This window comes from Electrophorus electricus, chromosome 13 (genome assembly GCF_041902795.1).
Source record: "Electrophorus electricus isolate QZ-2024a chromosome 13, ASM4190279v1, whole genome shotgun sequence".
NCBI lineage: Eukaryota > Metazoa > Chordata > Actinopteri > Gymnotiformes > Gymnotidae > Electrophorus > Electrophorus electricus.
The window spans coordinates 23,650,893-23,667,604 of NC_137509.1; the positions used below are offsets into that span (position 1 = coordinate 23,650,893).

The following is a 16,712-nucleotide window of genomic DNA, read 5'->3' on the forward strand; positions in this document are numbered from 1 at the left end:
AATATTTTAGTACCAGGGAATAGCAGATGCTGTAAGATTGTATTGCATCCCTTTAATTTATTTTCAAGCTATCATGTTCAAATTTGAAGTGCAGTGAATAATTAACTCAAACTATCTGTTAGCACCTGGGAATAGCAGATGCTGTAAGTTTTTTTTGCATCACTTTCATTTACTATCCAACTCACGTGCCTGAATGTGAAGTGCAGTGATTCATCAAAAAACTATCTGTTAGCACCTGGGAATAGCAGATGCTGTAAGTTTTTTTTGCATCACTTTACTTTAATCTGCAACTGACAAGCTTGTATGTGAAGTGTACAGATTAAATAGAAATATTTTAGTACCAGGGAATAGCAGATGCTGTAAGATTGTATTGCATCCCTATAATTTATGTTCAAGCTATCATGTTCAAATTTGAAGTGCAGTGAATAATTAACTCAAACTATCTGTTAGCACCTGGGAATAGCAGATGCTGTACGTTTTTTTTGCATCACTTTCATTTACTCTCCAACTCACATGCCTGAATGTGAAGTGCAGTGATTCATCAAAAAACTGTCTGTTAGTGCCTCCGTATACCAGATGTTGTAAGCTTTTATTGCATCATTTAATTTACATTCAAGATAACATTCTAGAATGTCAAGTGCAGGGATTAATAAAAAAAATTGTCAGATTGGTCTTTGATCATATTTGCTATGATTAGGCAATTTGAGTAAGTGTTTAAGGCTTAGGGCCACACCAACTTGAGAACGCCCAATCTCATCTGACCTTGGAAGCTAAGCAAGTTTGGGCCTGGGTAGTACTGAGGTGGGACCCTACCTAGGAATACCAGGTGCTGTAAGCTTTTCTTGCATCACTTTAATTTACTTTCAAGCTGACATGCTCAAATGTGAAGTGCAGTGATTAATAAAAAAAAACTATCTGTTAGCACCTGGGAATAGCAGATGCTGTAAGTTTTTTTTGCATTTCTTTCATTTACTCTCCAACTCACATGCTTGAATGTGAAGTGCAGTGATTCCTCAAAAATCTATCTGTTAGCACCTTGGACTTCGAGATGCTGTAAGCTTCTCTTGCATCACTTTAATTTACTTTCAAGATGACATGCTAGGATGTGAAGTGCAGTGATTAATTAAAAAAACTATCTGTTAGCACCTGGGAATAGCAGATGCTGTAAGTTTTTGTTGCATCACTTTATTTTAATCTGCAACTGACAAGCTTGTATGTGAAGTGTACAGATTAAATAGAAATATTTTAGTACCAGGGAATAGCAGGTGCTGTAAGATTGTATTGCATCCCTTTAATTTATGTTCAAGCTATGATGTTCAAATTTGAAGTGCAGTGAATAATTAACTCAAACTATCTGTTAGCACCTGGGAATAGCAGATGCTGTACGTTTTTTTTGCATCACTTTCATTTACTCTCCAACTCACATGCCTGAATGTGAAGTGCAGTGATTCATCAAAAAACTGTCTGTTAGTGCCTCCGTATACCAGATGTTGTAAGCTTTTATTGCATCATTTAATTTACATTCAAGATAACATTCTAGAATGTCAAGTGCAGGGATTAATAAAAAAATTTGTCGGATTGGTCTTTGATCATATTTGCTATGATTAGGCAATTTGAGTAAGTGTTTAAGGCTTACGGCCACACCAGCTTGAGAGCGTCCAATCTCATCTGACTTTGGAAGCTGAACAACTTTGGGCCTGGATAGTACTGAGGTGGGACCCTACCTAGGAATACCAGGTGCTGTAAGCTTTTCTTGCATCACTTTAATTTACTTTCAAGCTGACATGCTCAAATGTGAAGTGCAGTGATTAATAAAAAAAACTATCTGTTAGCACATGGGAATAGCAGATGCTATAAGTTTTTTTTGCATCACTTTCATTTACTCTCCAACTCACATGCCTGAATGTGAAGTGCAGTGATTCATCAAAAAACTATCTGTTAGCAGCTTGGACTACGAGATGCTGTAAGATTCTCTTGCATCACTTTAATTTACTTTTAAGATGACATGCTAGGATGTGAAGTGCAGTGATTAATTTAAAAAAACTATCTGTTAGCACCTGGGAATAGCAGATGCTGTAAGTTTTTGTTGCATCACTTTAATTTAATCTGCAACTGACATGCTTGAATGTGAAGTGTACAAATTAAATAGACATCTTTTAGTACCAGGGAATAGCAGGTGCTGTAAGATTTTATTGCATCCCTTTAATTTATGTTCAAGCTATCATGTTCAAATTTGAAGTGCAGTGAATAATTAAATCAAACTATCTGCTAGCACCTGGGAATAGCAGATGCTGTAAGTTTTTATTGCATCACTTTAATTTACTCTCCAACTGACATGCTTGAATGTGAAGTGCAGTGATTAATAAAAAAACTATCTGTTAGTGCCTCCGTATACCAGATGTTGTAAGCTTTTATTGCATCATTTAATTTACTTTCAAGATAACATTCTAGAATGTCAAGTGCAGGGATTAATAAAAAAAATTGTCAGATTGGTCTTTGATCATATTTGCTATGATTAGGCAATTTGAGTAAGTGTTTAAGGCTTACGGCCACACCAGCTTGAGAACGTCCAATCTCATCTGACTTTGGAAGCTGAACAACTTTGGGCCTGGATAGTACTGAGGTGGGACCCTACCTAGGAATACCAGGTGCTGTAAGCTTTTCTTGCATCACTTTAATTTACTTTCAAGCTGACATGCTCAAATGTGAAGTGCAGTGATTAATAAAAAAAACTATCTGTTAGCACCTGGGAATAGCAGATGCTGTACGTTTTTTTTGCATCACTTTCATTTACTATCCAACTCACGTGCCTGAATGTGAAGTGCAGTGATTCATCAAAAAACTGTCTGTTAGTGCCTCAGTATACCAGATGTTGTAAGCTTTTATTGCATCATTTAATTTACATTCAAGATAACATTCTAGAATGTCAATTGCAGGGATTAATAAAAAAAATTGTCAGATTGGTCTTTGATCATATTTGCTATGATTAGGCAATTTGAGTAAGTGTTTAAGGCTTATGGCCACACCAGCTTGAGAACGCCCAATCTCATCTGACCTTGGAAGCTAAGCAAGTTTGGGCCTGGATAGTACTGAGGTGGGACCCTACCTAGGAATACCAGGTGATGTAAGCTTTTCTTGCATCACTTTAATTTACTTTCAAGCTGACATGCTCAAATGTGAAGTGCAGTGATTAATAAAAAAAACTATCTGTTAGCACCTGGGAATAGCAGATGCTGTAAGTTTTTTTTGCATCACTTTCATTTACTCTCCAACTCACATGCCTGAATGTGAAGTGCAGTGATTCATCAAAAAACTGTCTGTTAGTGCCTCCGTATACCAGATGTTGTAAGCTTTTATTGCATCATTTATTTTACATTCAAGATACCATTCTAGAATGTCAAGTGCAGGGATTAATAAAAAAAATTGTCAGATTGGTCTTTGATCATATTTGCTATGATTAGGAAATTTGAGTAAGTGTTTAAGGCTTACGGCCACACCAGCTTGAGAACGCCCAATCTCATCTGACCTTGGAAGCTAAGCAAGTTTGGGCCTGGATAGTACTGAGGTGGGACCCTACCTAGGAATACCAGGTGCTGTAAGCTTTTCTTGCATCACTTTAATTTACTTTCAAGCTGACATGCTCAAATGTGAAGTGCAGTGATTAATAAAAAAAAACTATCTGTTAGCACCTGGGAATAGCCGATGCTGTAAGTTTTTTTTGCATCACTTTACTTTAATCTGCAACTGACAAGCTTGTATGTGAAGTGTACAGATTAAATAGAAATATTTTAGTACCAGGGAATAGCAGATGCTGTAAGATTGTATTGCATCCCTTTAATTTATTTTCAAGCTATCATGTTCAAATTTGAAGTGCAGTGAATAATTAACTCAAACTATCTGTTAGCACCTGGGAATAGCAGATGCTGTAAGTTTTTTTTGCATCACTTTCATTTACTCTCCAACTCACGTGCCTGAATGTGAAGTGCAGTGATTCATCAAAAAACTATCTGTTAGCACCTGGGAATAGCAGATGCTGTAAGTTTTTTTTGCATCACTTTACTTTAATCTGCAACTGACAAGCTTGTATGTGAAGTGTACAGATTAAATAGAAATATTTTAGTACCAGGGAATAGCAGATGCTGTAAGATTGTATTGCATCCCTATAATTTATGTTCAAGCTATCATGTTCAAATTTGAAGTGCAGTGAATAATTAACTCAAACTATCTGTTAGCACCTGGGAATAGCAGATGCTGTACGTTTTTTTTGCATCACTTTCATTTACTCTCCAACTCACATGCCTGAATGTGAAGTGCAGTGATTCATCAAAAAACTGTCTGTTAGTGCCTCCGTATACCAGATGTTGTAAGCTTTTATTGCATCATTTAATTTACATTCAAGATAACATTCTAGAATGTCAAGTGCAGGGATTAATAAAAAAAATTGTCAGATTGGTCTTTGATCATATTTGCTATGATTAGGCAATTTGAGTAAGTGTTTAAGGCTTAGGGCCACACCAACTTGAGAACGCCCAATCTCATCTGACCTTGGAAGCTAAGCAAGTTTGGGCCTGGGTAGTACTGAGGTGGGACCCTACCTAGGAATACCAGGTGCTGTAAGCTTTTCTTGCATCACTTTAATTTACTTTCAAGCTGACATGCTCAAATGTGAAGTGCAGTGATTAATAAAAAAAAACTATCTGTTAGCACCTGGGAATAGCAGATGCTGTAAGTTTTTTTTGCATTTCTTTCATTTACTCTCCAACTCACATGCTTGAATGTGAAGTGCAGTGATTCCTCAAAAATCTATCTGTTAGCACCTTGGACTTCGAGATGCTGTAAGCTTCTCTTGCATCACTTTAATTTACTTTCAAGATGACATGCTAGGATGTGAAGTGCAGTGATTAATTAAAAAAACTATCTGTTAGCACCTGGGAATAGCAGATGCTGTAAGTTTTTGTTGCATCACTTTATTTTAATCTGCAACTGACAAGCTTGTATGTGAAGTGTACAGATTAAATAGAAATATTTTAGTACCAGGGAATAGCAGGTGCTGTAAGATTGTATTGCATCCCTTTAATTTATGTTCAAGCTATGATGTTCAAATTTGAAGTGCAGTGAATAATTAACTCAAACTATCTGTTAGCACCTGGGAATAGCAGATGCTGTACGTTTTTTTTGCATCACTTTCATTTACTCTCCAACTCACATGCCTGAATGTGAAGTGCAGTGATTCATCAAAAAACTGTCTGTTAGTGCCTCCGTATACCAGATGTTGTAAGCTTTTATTGCATCATTTAATTTACATTCAAGATAACATTCTAGAATGTCAAGTGCAGGGATTAATAAAAAAATTTGTCGGATTGGTCTTTGATCATATTTGCTATGATTAGGCAATTTGAGTAAGTGTTTAAGGCTTACGGCCACACCAGCTTGAGAGCTTCCAATCTCATCTGACTTTGGAAGCTGAACAACTTTGGGCCTGGATAGTACTGAGGTGGGACCCTACCTAGGAATACCAGGTGCTGTAAGCTTTTCTTGCATCACTTTAATTTACTTTCAAGCTGACATGCTCAAATGTGAAGTGCAGTGATTAATAAAAAAAACTATCTGTTAGCACATGGGAATAGCAGATGCTATAAGTTTTTTTTGCATCACTTTCATTTACTCTCCAACTCACATGCCTGAATGTGAAGTGCAGTGATTCATCAAAAAACTATCTGTTAGCAGCTTGGACTACGAGATGCTGTAAGATTCTCTTGCATCACTTTAATTTACTTTTAAGATGACATGCTAGGATGTGAAGTGCAGTGATTAATTTAAAAAAACTATCTGTTAGCACCTGGGAATAGCAGATGCTGTAAGTTTTTGTTGCATCACTTTAATTTAATCTGCAACTGACATGCTTGAATGTGAAGTGTACAAATTAAATAGACATCTTTTAGTACCAGGGAATAGCAGGTGCTGTAAGATTTTATTGCATCCCTTTAATTTATGTTCAAGCTATCATGTTCAAATTTGAAGTGCAGTGAATAATTAAATCAAACTATCTGCTAGCACCTGGGAATAGCAGATGCTGTAAGTTTTTATTGCATCACTTTAATTTACTCTCCAACTGACATGCTTGAATGTGAAGTGCAGTGATTAATAAAAAAACTGTCTGTTAGTGCCTCCGTATACCAGATGTTGTAAGCTTTTATTGCATCATTTAATTTACTTTCAAGATAATATTCTAGAATGTCAAGTGCAGGGATTAATAAAAAAAATTGTCAGATTGGTCTTTGATCATATTTGCTATGATTAGGCAATTTGAGTAAGTGTTTAAGGCTTACGGCCACACCAGCTTGAGAACGTCCAATCTCATCTGACTTTGGAAGCTGAACAACTTTGGGCCTAGATAGTACTGAGGTGGGACCCTACCTAGGAATACCAGGTGCTGTAAGCTTTTCTTGCATCACTTTAATTTACTTTCAAGCTGACATGCTCAAATGTGAAGTGCAGTGATTAATAAAAAAACTATCTGTTAGCACATGGGAATAGCAGATGCTATAAGTTTTTTTTGCATCACTTTCATTTACTCTCCAACTCATATGCCTGAATGTGAAGTGCAGTGATTCATCAAAAAACTATCTGTTAGCAGCTTGGACTACGAGATGCTGTAAACTTCTCTTGCATCACTTTAATTTACTTTTAAGATGACATGCTAGGATGTGAAGTGCAGTGATTAATTAAAAAAAACTATCTGTTAGCACCTGGGAATAGCAGATGCTGTAAGTTTTTGTTGCATCACTTTAATTTAATCTGCAACTGACATGCTTGTATGTGAAGTGTACAGATTAAATAGAAATCTTTTAGTACCAGGGAATAGCAGGTGCTGTAAGATTTTATTGCATCCCTTTAATTTATGTTCAAGCTATCATGTTCAAATTTGAAGTGCAGTGAATAATTAAATCAAACTATCTGCTAGCACCTGGGAATAGCAGATGCTGTAAGTTTTTATTGCATCACTTTAATTTACTCTCCAACTGACATGCTTGAATGTGAAGTGCAGTGATTAATAAAAAAACTGTCTGTTAGTGCCTCCGTATACCAGATGTTGTAAGCTTTTATTGCATCATTTAATTTACTTTCAAGATAACATTCTAGAATGTCAAGTGCAGGGATTAATAAAAAAAATTGTCAGATTGGTCTTTGATCATATTTGCTATGATTAGGCAATTTGAGTAAGTGTTTAAGGCTTACGGCCACACCAGCTTGAGAACGTCCAATCTCATCTGACTTTGGAAGCTGAACAACTTTGGGCCTGGATAGTACTGAGGTGGGACCCTACCTAGGAATACCAGGTGCTGTAAGCTTTTCTTGCATCACTTTAATTTACTTTCAAGCTGACATGCTCAAATGTGAAGTGCAGTGATTAATAAAAAAACTATCTGTTAGCACATGGGAATAGCAGATGCTATAAGTTTTTTTTGCATCACTTTCATTTACTCTCCAACTCATATGCCTGAATGTGAAGTGCAGTGATTCATCAAAAAACTATCTGTTAGCAGCTTGGACTACGAGATGCTGTAAGCTTCTCTTGCATCACTTTAATTTACTTTTAAGCTGACATGCTAGGATGTGAAGTGCAGTGATTAATTAAAAAAAACTATCTGTTAGCACCTGGGAATAGCAGATGCTGTAAGTTTTTGTTGCATCACTTTAATTTAATCTGCAACTGACATGCTTGAATGTGAAGTGTACAAATTAAATAGAAATCTTTTAGTACCAGGGAATAGCAGGTGCTGTAAGATTTTATTGCATCCCTTTAATTTATGTTCAAGCTATCATGTTCAAATTTGAAGTGCAGTGAATAATTAAATAAAACTATCTGCTAGCACCTGGGAATAGCAGATGCTGTAAGTTTTTATTGCATCACTTTAATTTACTCTCCAACTGACATGCTTGAATGTGAAGTGCAGTGATTCATCAAAAAACTGTCTGTTAGTGCCTCCGTATACCAGATGTTGTAAGCTTTTATTGCATCATTTAATTTACTTTCAAGATAATATTCTAGAATGTCAAGTGCAGGGATTAATAAAAAAAATTGTCAGATTGGTCTTTGATCATATTTGCTATGATTAGGCAATTTGAGTAAGTGTTTAAGGCTTACGGCCACACCAGCTTGAGAACGTCCAATCTCATCTGACTTTGGAAGCTGAACAACTTTGGGCCTAGATAGTACTGAGGTGGGACCCTACCTAGGAATACCAGGTGCTGTAAGCTTTTCTTGCATCACTTTAATTTACTTTCAAGCTGACATGCTCAAATGTGAAGTGCAGTGATTAATAAAAAAACTATCTGTTAGCACATGGGAATAGCAGATGCTATAAGTTTTTTTTGCATCACTTTCATTTACTCTCCAACTCATATGCCTGAATGTGAAGTGCAGTGATTCATCAAAAAACTATCTGTTAGCAGCTTGGACTACGAGATGCTGTAAGCTTCTCTTGCATCACTTTAATTTACTTTTAAGATGACATGCTAGGATGTGAAGTGCAGTGATTAATTAAAAAAAACTATCTGTTAGCACCTGGGAATAGCAGATGCTGTAAGTTTTTGTTGCATCACTTTAATTTAATCTGCAACTGACATGCTTGAATGTGAAGTGTACAAATTAAATAGAAATCTTTTAGTACCAGGGAATAGCAGGTGCTGTAAGATTTTATTGCATCCCTTTAATTTATGTTCAAGCTATCATGTTCAAATTTGAAGTGCAGTGAATAATTAAATAAAACTATCTGCTAGCACCTGGGAATAGCAGATGCTGTAAGTTTTTATTGCATCACTTTAATTTACTCTCCAACTGACATGCTTGAATGTGAAGTGCAGTGATTCATCAAAAAACTGTCTGTTAGTGCCTCCGTATACCAGATGTTGTAAGCTTTTATTGCATCATTTAATTTACTTTCAAGATAATATTCTAGAATGTCAAGTGCAGGGATTAATAAAAAAAATTGTCAGATTGGTCTTTGATCATATTTGCTATGATTAGGCAATTTGAGTAAGTGTTTAAGGCTTACGGCCACACCAGCTTGAGAACGTCCAATCTCATCTGACTTTGGAAGCTGAACAACTTTGGGCCTGGATAGTACTGAGGTGGGACCCTACCTAGGAATACCAGGTGCTGTAAGCTTTTCTTGCATCACTTTAACTTACTTTCAAGCTGACATGCTCAAATGTGAAGTGCAGTGATTAATAAAAAAACTATCTGTTAGCACATGGGAATAGCAGATGCTATAAGTTTTTTTTGCATCACTTTCATTTACTCTCCAACTCATATGCCTGAATGTGAAGTGCAGTGATTCATCAAAAAACTATCTGTTAGCAGCTTGGACTACGAGATGCTGTAAGCTTCTCTTGCATCACTTTAATTTACTTTTAAGATGACATGCTAGGATGTGAAGTGCAGTGATTAATTAAAAAAAACTATCTGTTAACACCTGGGAATAGCAGATGCTGTAAGTTTTTGTTGCATCACTTTAATTTAATCTGCAACTGACATGCTTGAATGTGAAGTGTACAAATTAAATAGAAATATTTTAGTACCAGGGAATAGCAGGTGCTGTAAGATTTTATTGCATCCCTTTAATTTATGTTCAAGCTATCATGTTCAAATTTGAAGTGCAGTGAATAATTAAATAAAACTATCTGCTAGCACCTGGGAATAGCAGATGCTGTAAGTTTTTATTGCATCACTTTAATTTACTCTCCAACTGACATGCTTGAATGTGAAGTGCAGTGATTCATCAAAAAACTGTCTGTTAGTGCCTCCGTATACCAGATGTTGTAAGCTTTTATTGCATCATTTAATTTACTTTCAAGATAAAATTCTAGAATGTCAAGTGCAGGGATTAATAAAAAAAATTGTCAGATTGGTCTTTGATCATATTTGCTATGATTAGGCAATTTGAGTAAGTGTTTAAGGCTTACGGCCACACCAGCTTGAGAACGTCCAATCTCATCTGACTTTGGAAGCTGAACAACTTTGGGCCTGGATAGTACTGAGGTGGGACCCTACCTAGGAATACCAGGTGCTGTAAGCTTTTCTTGCATCACTTTAATTTACTTTCAAGCTGACATGCTCAAATGTGAAGTGCAGTGATTAATAAAAAAAAACTATCTGTTAGCACATGGGAATAGCAGATGCTGTAAGTTTTTTTTGCATCACTTTAATTTACTCTCCAAATCACATGCCTGAATGTGAAGTGCAGTGATTCATCAAAAAACTATCTGTTAGCAGCTTGGACTACGAGATGCTGTAAGCTTCTCTTGCATCACTTTAATTTACTTTTAAGATGACATGCTAGGATGTGAAGTGCAGTGATTAATTAAAAAAAACTATCTGTTAGCACCTGGGAATAGCAGATGCTGTAAGTTTTTGTTGCATCACTTTAATTTAATCTGCAACTGACATGCTTGAATGTGAAGTGTACAAATTAAATAGAAATCTTTTAGTACCAGGGAATAGCAGGTGCTGTAAGATTTTATTGCATCCCTTTAATTTATGTTCAAGCTATCATGTTCAAATTTGAAGTGCAGTGAATAATTAAATAAAACTATCTGCTAGCACCTGGGAATAGCAGATGCTGTAAGTTTTTATTGCATCACTTTAATTTACTCTCCAACTGACATGCTTGAATGTGAAGTGCAGTGATTCATCAAAAAACTGTCTGTTAGTGCCTCCGTATACCAGATGTTGTAAGCTTTTATTGCATCATTTAATTTACTTTCAAGATAATATTCTAGAATGTCAAGTGCAGGGATTAATAAAAAAAATTGTCAGATTGGTCTTTGATCATATTTGCTATGATTAGGCAATTTGAGTAAGTGTTTAAGGCTTACGGCCACACCAGCTTGAGAACGTCCAATCTCATCTGACTTTGGAAGCTGAACAACTTTGGGCCTGGATAGTACTGAGGTGGGACCCTACCTAGGAATACCAGGTGCTGTAAGCTTTTCTTGCATCACTTTAATTTACTTTCAAGCTGACATGCTCAAATGTGAAGTGCAGTGATTAATAAAAAAAAACTATCTGTTAGCACATGGGAATAGCAGATGCTGTAAGTTTTTTTTGCATCACTTTAATTTACTCTCCAACTCACATGCCTGAATGTGAAGTGCAGTGATTCATCAAAAAACTATCTGTTAGCAGCTTGGACTACGAGATGCTGTAAGCTTCTCTTGCATCACTTTAATTTACTTTTAAGATGACATGCTAGGATGTGAAGTGCAGTGATTAATTAAAAAAAACTATCTGTTAGCACCTGGGAATAGCAGATGCTGTAAGTTTTTGTTGCATCACTTTAACTTAATCTGCAACTGACATGCTTGAATGTGAAGTGTACAAATTAAATAGAAATCTTTTAGTACCAGGGAATAGCAGGTGCTGTAAGATTTTATTGCATCCCTTTAATTTATGTTCAAGCTATCATGTTCAAATTTGAAGTGCAGTGAATAATTAAATAAAACTATCTGCTAGCACCTGGGAATAGCAGATGCTGTAAGTTTTTATTGCATCACTTTAATTTACTCTCCAACTGACATGCTTGAATGTGAAGTGCAGTGATTCATCAAAAAACTGTCTGTTAGTGCCTCCGTATACCAGATGTTGTAAGCTTTTATTGCATCATTTAATTTACTTTCAAGATAATATTCTAGAATGTCAAGTGCAGGGATTAATAAAAAAAATTGTCAGATTGGTCTTTGATCATATTTGCTATGATTAGGCAATTTGAGTAAGTGTTTAAGGCTTACGGCCACACCAGCTTGAGAACGTCCAATCTCATCTGACTTTGGAAGCTGAACAACTTTGGGCCTGGATAGTACTGAGGTGGGACCCTACCTAGGAATACCAGGTGCTGTAAGCTTTTCTTGCATCACTTTAATTTACTTTCAAGCTGACATGCTCAAATGTGAAGTGCAGTGATTAATAAAAAAAAACTATCTGTTAGCACATGGGAATAGCAGATGCTGTAAGTTTTTTTTGCATCACTTTAATTTACTCTCCAACTCACATGCCTGAATGTGAAGTGCAGTGATTCATCAAAAAACTATCTGTTAGCAGCTTGGACTACGAGATGCTGTAAGCTTCTCTTGCATCACTTTAATTTACTTTTAAGATGACATGCTAGGATGTGAAGTGCAGTGATTAATTAAAAAAAACTATCTGTTAGCACCTGGGAATAGCAGATGCTGTAAGTTTTTGTTGCATCACTTTAACTTAATCTGCAACTGACATGCTTGAATGTGAAGTGTACAAATTAAATAGAAATCTTTTAGTACCAGGGAATAGCAGGTGCTGTAAGATTTTATTGCATCCCTTTAATTTATGTTCAAGCTATCATGTTCAAATTTGAAGTGCAGTGAATAATTAAATAAAACTATCTGCTAGCACCTGGGAATAGCAGATGCTGTAAGTTTTTATTGCATCACTTTAATTTACTCTCCAACTGACATGCTTGAATGTGAAGTGCAGTGATTCATCAAAAAACTGTCTGTTAGTGCCTCCGTATACCAGATGTTGTAAGCTTTTATTGCATCATTTAATTTACTTTCAAGATAATATTCTAGAATGTCAAGTGCAGGGATTAATAAAAAAAATTGTCAGATTGGTCTTTGATCATATTTGCTATGATTAGGCAATTTGAGTAAGTGTTTAAGGCTTACGGCCACACCAGCTTGAGAACGTCCAATCTCATCTGACTTTGGAAGCTGAACAACTTTGGGCCTGGATAGTACTGAGGTGGGACCCTACCTAGGAATACCAGGTGCTGTAAGCTTTTCTTGCATCACTTTAATTTACTTTCAAGCTGACATGCTCAAATGTGAAGTGCAGTGATTAATAAAAAAAAACTAACTGTTCGCACATGGGAATAGCAGATGCTGTAAGTTTTTTTTGCATCACTTTAATTTACTCTCCAACTCACATGCCTGAATGTGAAGTGCAGTGATTCATCAAAAAACTATCTGTTAGCAGCTTGGACTACGAGATGCTGTAAGCTTCTCTTGCATCACTTTAATTTACTTTTAAGATGACATGCTAGGATGTGAAGTGCAGTGATTAATTAAAAAAAACTATCTGTTAGCAGCTGGGAATAGCAGATGCTGTAAGTTTTTGTTGCATCACTTTAATTTAGTCTGCAACTGACATGCTTGAATGTGAAGTGTACAAATTAAATAGAAATCTTTTAGTACCAGGGAATAGCAGGTGCTGTAAGATTTTATTGCATCCCTTTAATTTATGTTCAAGCTATCATGTTCAAATTTGAAGTGCAGTGAATAATTAAATCAAACTATCTGCTAGCACCTGGGAATAGCAGATGCTGTAAGTTTTTTTTGCATCACTTTAATTTACTCTCCAACTGACATGCTTGAATGTGAACTGCAGTGATTAATAAAAAAACTTTCTGTTAGTGCCTCCGTATACCAGATGTTGTAAGCTTTTATTGCATCATTTAATTTACTTTCAAGATAACATTCTAGAATGTCAAGTGCAGGGATTAATAAAAAAAATTGTCAGATTGGTCTTTGATCATATTTGCTATGATTAGACAATTTGAGTAAGTGTTTAAGGCTTACGGCCACACCAGCTTGAGAACGTCCAATCTCATCTGACTTTGGAAGCTGAACAACTTTGGGCCTGGATAGTACTGAGGTGGGACCCTACCTAGGAATACCAGGTGCTGTAAGCTTTTCTTGCATCACTTTAATTTACTTTCAAGCTGACATGCTCAAATATGAAGTGCAGTGATTAATAAAAAAACTATCTGTTAGCACATGGGAATAGCAGATGCTATAAGTTTTTTTTGCATCACTTTCATTTACTCTCCAACTCACATGCCTGAATGTGAAGTGCAGTGATTCATCAAAAAACTATCTGTTAGCAGCTTGGACTACGAGATGCTGTAAGCTTCTCTTGCATCACTTTAATTTACTTTTAAGATGACATGCTAGGATGTGAAGTGCAGTGATTAATTAAAAAAAACTATCTGTTAGCACCTGGGAATAGCAGATGCTGTAAGTTTTTGTTGCATCACTTTAATTTAATCTGCAACTGACATGCTTGAATGTGAAGTGTAGAAATTAAATAGAAATCTTTTAGTACCAGGGAATAGCAGGTGCTGTAAGATTTTATTGCATCCCTTTAATTTATGTTCAAGCTATCATGTTCAAATTTGAAGTGCAGTGAATAATTAAATCAAACTATCTGCTAGCACCTGGGAATAGCAGATGCTGCAAGTTTGTATTGCATCACTTTAATTTACTCTCCAACTGACATGCTTGAATGTGAAGTGCAGTGATTAATAAAAAAACTTTCTGTTAGTGCCTCTGTATACCAGATGTTGTAAGCTTTTATTGCATCATTTAATTTACTTTCAAGATAACATTCTAGAATGTCAAGTGCAGGGATTAATAAAAAAAAATTGTCAAATTGGTCTTTGATCATATTTGCTATGATTAGGCAATTTGAGTAAGTGTTTAAGGCTTACGGCCACACCAGCTTGAGAACGTCCAATCTCATCTGACCTTGGAAGCTGAACAACTTTGGGCCTGGATAGTACTGAGGTGGGACCCTACCTAGGAATACCAGGTGCTGTAAGCTTTTCTTGCATCACTTTAATTTACTTTCAAACTGACATGCTCAAATGTGAAGTGCAGTGATTAATAAAAAAAAACTATATGTTAGCACATGGGAATAGCAGATGCTGTAAGTTTTTTTTGCATCACTTTAATTTACTCTCCAACTCACATGCCTGAATGTGAAGTGCAGTGATTCATCAAAAAACTATCTGTTAGCAGCTTGGACTACGAGATGCTGTAAGCTTCTCTTGCATCACTTTAATTTACTTTTAAGATGACATGCTAGGATGTGAAGTGCAGTGATTAATTAAAAAAAACTATCTGTTAGCACCTGGGAATAGCAGATGCTGTAAGTTTTTGTTGCATCACTTTAATTTAATCTGCAACTGACATGCTTGTATGTGAAGTGTACAGATTAAATAGAAATATTTTAGTACCAGGGAATAGCAGGTGCTGTAAGATTTTATTGCATCCCTTTAATTTATGTTCAAGCTATCATGTTCAAATTTGAAGTGCAGTGAATAATTAAATCAAACTATCTGCTAGCACCTGGGAATAGCAGATGCTGTAAGTTTTTATTGCATCACTTTAATTTACTCTCCAACTGACATGCTTGAATGTGAAGTGCAGTGATTAATAAAAAAACTGTCTGTTAGTGCCTCCGTATACCAGATGTTGTAAGCTATTATTGCATCATTTAATTTACTTTCAAGATAACATTCTAGAATGTCAAGTGCAGGGATTAATAAAAAAAATTGTCAGATTGGTCTTTGATCATATTTGCTATGATTAGGCAATTTGAGTAAGTGTTTAAGGCTTACGGCCACACCAGCTTGAGAACGTCCAATCTCATCTGACTTTGGAAGCTGAACAACTTTCAGCCTGGATAGTACTGAGGTGGGACCCTACCTAGGAATACCAGGTGCTGTAAGCTTTTCTTGCATCACTTTAATTTACTTTCAAGCTGACATGCTCAAATGTGAAGTGCAGTGATTAATAAAAAAACTATCTGTTAGCACATGGGAATAGCAGATGCTATAAGTTTTTTTTGCATCACTTTCATTTACTCTCCAACTCACATGCCTGAATGTGAAGTGCAGTGATTCATCAAAAAACTATCTGTTAGCAGCTTGGACTACGAGATGCTGTAAGATTCTCTTGCATCACTTTAATTTACTTTTAAGATGACATGCTAGGATGTGAAGTGCAGTGATTAATTTAAAAAAACTATCTGTTAGCACCTGGGAATAGCAGATGCTGTAAGTTTTTGTTGCATCACTTTAATTTAATCTGCAACTGACATGCTTGAATGTGAAGTGTACAAATTAAATAGAAATCTTTTAGTACCAGGGAATAGCAGGTGCTGTAAGATTTTATTGCATCCCTTTAATTTATGTTCAAGGTATCATGTTCAAATTTGAAGTGCAGTGAATAATTAAATCAAACTATCTGCTAGCACCTGGGAATAGCAGATGCTGTAAGTTTTTATTGCATCACTTTAATTTACTCTCCAACTGACATGCTTGAATGTGAAGTGCAGTGATTCATCAAAAAACTTTCTGTTAGTGCCTCCGTATACCAGATGTTGTAAGCTTTTATTGCATCATTTAATTTACTTTCAAGATAACATTCTAGAATGTCAAGTGCAGGGATTAATAAAAAAAAATTGTCAGATTGGTCTTTGATCATATTTGCTATGATTAGGCAATTTGAGTAAGTGTTTAAGGCTTACGGCCACACCAGCTTGAGAACGTCCAATCTCATCTGACCTTGGAAGCTGAACAACTTTGGGCCTGGATAGTACTGAGGTGGGACCCTACCTAGGAATACCAGGTGCTGTAAGCTTTTCTTGCATCACTTTAATTTACTTTCAAGCTGACATGCTCAAATGTGAAGTGCAGTGATTAATAAAAAAAAACTATATGTTAGCACATGGGAATAGCAGATGCTGTAAGTTTTTTTTGCATCACTTTAATTTACTCTCCAACTCACATGCCTGAATGTGAAGTGCAGTGATTCATCAAAAAACTATCTGTTAGCAGCTTGGACTACGAGATGCTGTAAGCTTCTCTTGCATCACTTTAATTTACTTT

At 35.9% G+C, this 16,712-nt stretch overlaps 1 non-coding gene and 17 pseudogenes across 1 annotated transcript; all 18 read left to right on the forward strand.

Moving 5' to 3' along the window:
* Positions 1 to 719: 719 nt before the first annotated feature.
* Positions 720 to 838, forward strand: LOC145644192 (5S ribosomal RNA; annotated as a pseudogene).
* Positions 839 to 1,630: 792 nt separating this feature from the next.
* LOC145645038 (5S ribosomal RNA) lies at positions 1,631 to 1,749 on the forward strand (annotated as a pseudogene).
* A 792-nt stretch (positions 1,750 to 2,541) lies between these two features.
* Positions 2,542 to 2,660, forward strand: LOC145645265 (5S ribosomal RNA; annotated as a pseudogene).
* Positions 2,661 to 3,012: 352 nt separating this feature from the next.
* LOC145649400 (5S ribosomal RNA) lies at positions 3,013 to 3,131 on the forward strand (annotated as a pseudogene).
* A 352-nt stretch (positions 3,132 to 3,483) lies between these two features.
* Positions 3,484 to 3,602, forward strand: LOC145643707 (5S ribosomal RNA). The gene has a single exon (XR_014116066.1). It is a non-coding gene; the product is annotated as a 5S ribosomal RNA (ribosomal RNA).
* An 899-nt stretch (positions 3,603 to 4,501) lies between these two features.
* LOC145644204 (5S ribosomal RNA) lies at positions 4,502 to 4,620 on the forward strand (annotated as a pseudogene).
* Positions 4,621 to 5,412: 792 nt separating this feature from the next.
* Positions 5,413 to 5,531, forward strand: LOC145645061 (5S ribosomal RNA; annotated as a pseudogene).
* Positions 5,532 to 6,323: 792 nt separating this feature from the next.
* LOC145645999 (5S ribosomal RNA) lies at positions 6,324 to 6,442 on the forward strand (annotated as a pseudogene).
* A 791-nt stretch (positions 6,443 to 7,233) lies between these two features.
* On the forward strand, positions 7,234 to 7,352 carry LOC145645266 (5S ribosomal RNA; annotated as a pseudogene).
* A 791-nt stretch (positions 7,353 to 8,143) lies between these two features.
* LOC145646000 (5S ribosomal RNA) lies at positions 8,144 to 8,262 on the forward strand (annotated as a pseudogene).
* Positions 8,263 to 9,053: 791 nt separating this feature from the next.
* LOC145645267 (5S ribosomal RNA) lies at positions 9,054 to 9,172 on the forward strand (annotated as a pseudogene).
* A 791-nt stretch (positions 9,173 to 9,963) lies between these two features.
* LOC145645268 (5S ribosomal RNA) lies at positions 9,964 to 10,082 on the forward strand (annotated as a pseudogene).
* A 793-nt stretch (positions 10,083 to 10,875) lies between these two features.
* Positions 10,876 to 10,994, forward strand: LOC145645269 (5S ribosomal RNA; annotated as a pseudogene).
* Positions 10,995 to 11,787: 793 nt separating this feature from the next.
* LOC145645270 (5S ribosomal RNA) lies at positions 11,788 to 11,906 on the forward strand (annotated as a pseudogene).
* A 793-nt stretch (positions 11,907 to 12,699) lies between these two features.
* On the forward strand, positions 12,700 to 12,818 carry LOC145645272 (5S ribosomal RNA; annotated as a pseudogene).
* Positions 12,819 to 13,611: 793 nt separating this feature from the next.
* Positions 13,612 to 13,730, forward strand: LOC145645273 (5S ribosomal RNA; annotated as a pseudogene).
* A 792-nt stretch (positions 13,731 to 14,522) lies between these two features.
* LOC145644429 (5S ribosomal RNA) lies at positions 14,523 to 14,641 on the forward strand (annotated as a pseudogene).
* A 1,704-nt stretch (positions 14,642 to 16,345) lies between these two features.
* On the forward strand, positions 16,346 to 16,464 carry LOC145644430 (5S ribosomal RNA; annotated as a pseudogene).
* The last annotated feature ends 248 nt before the right edge of the window (positions 16,465 to 16,712 follow it).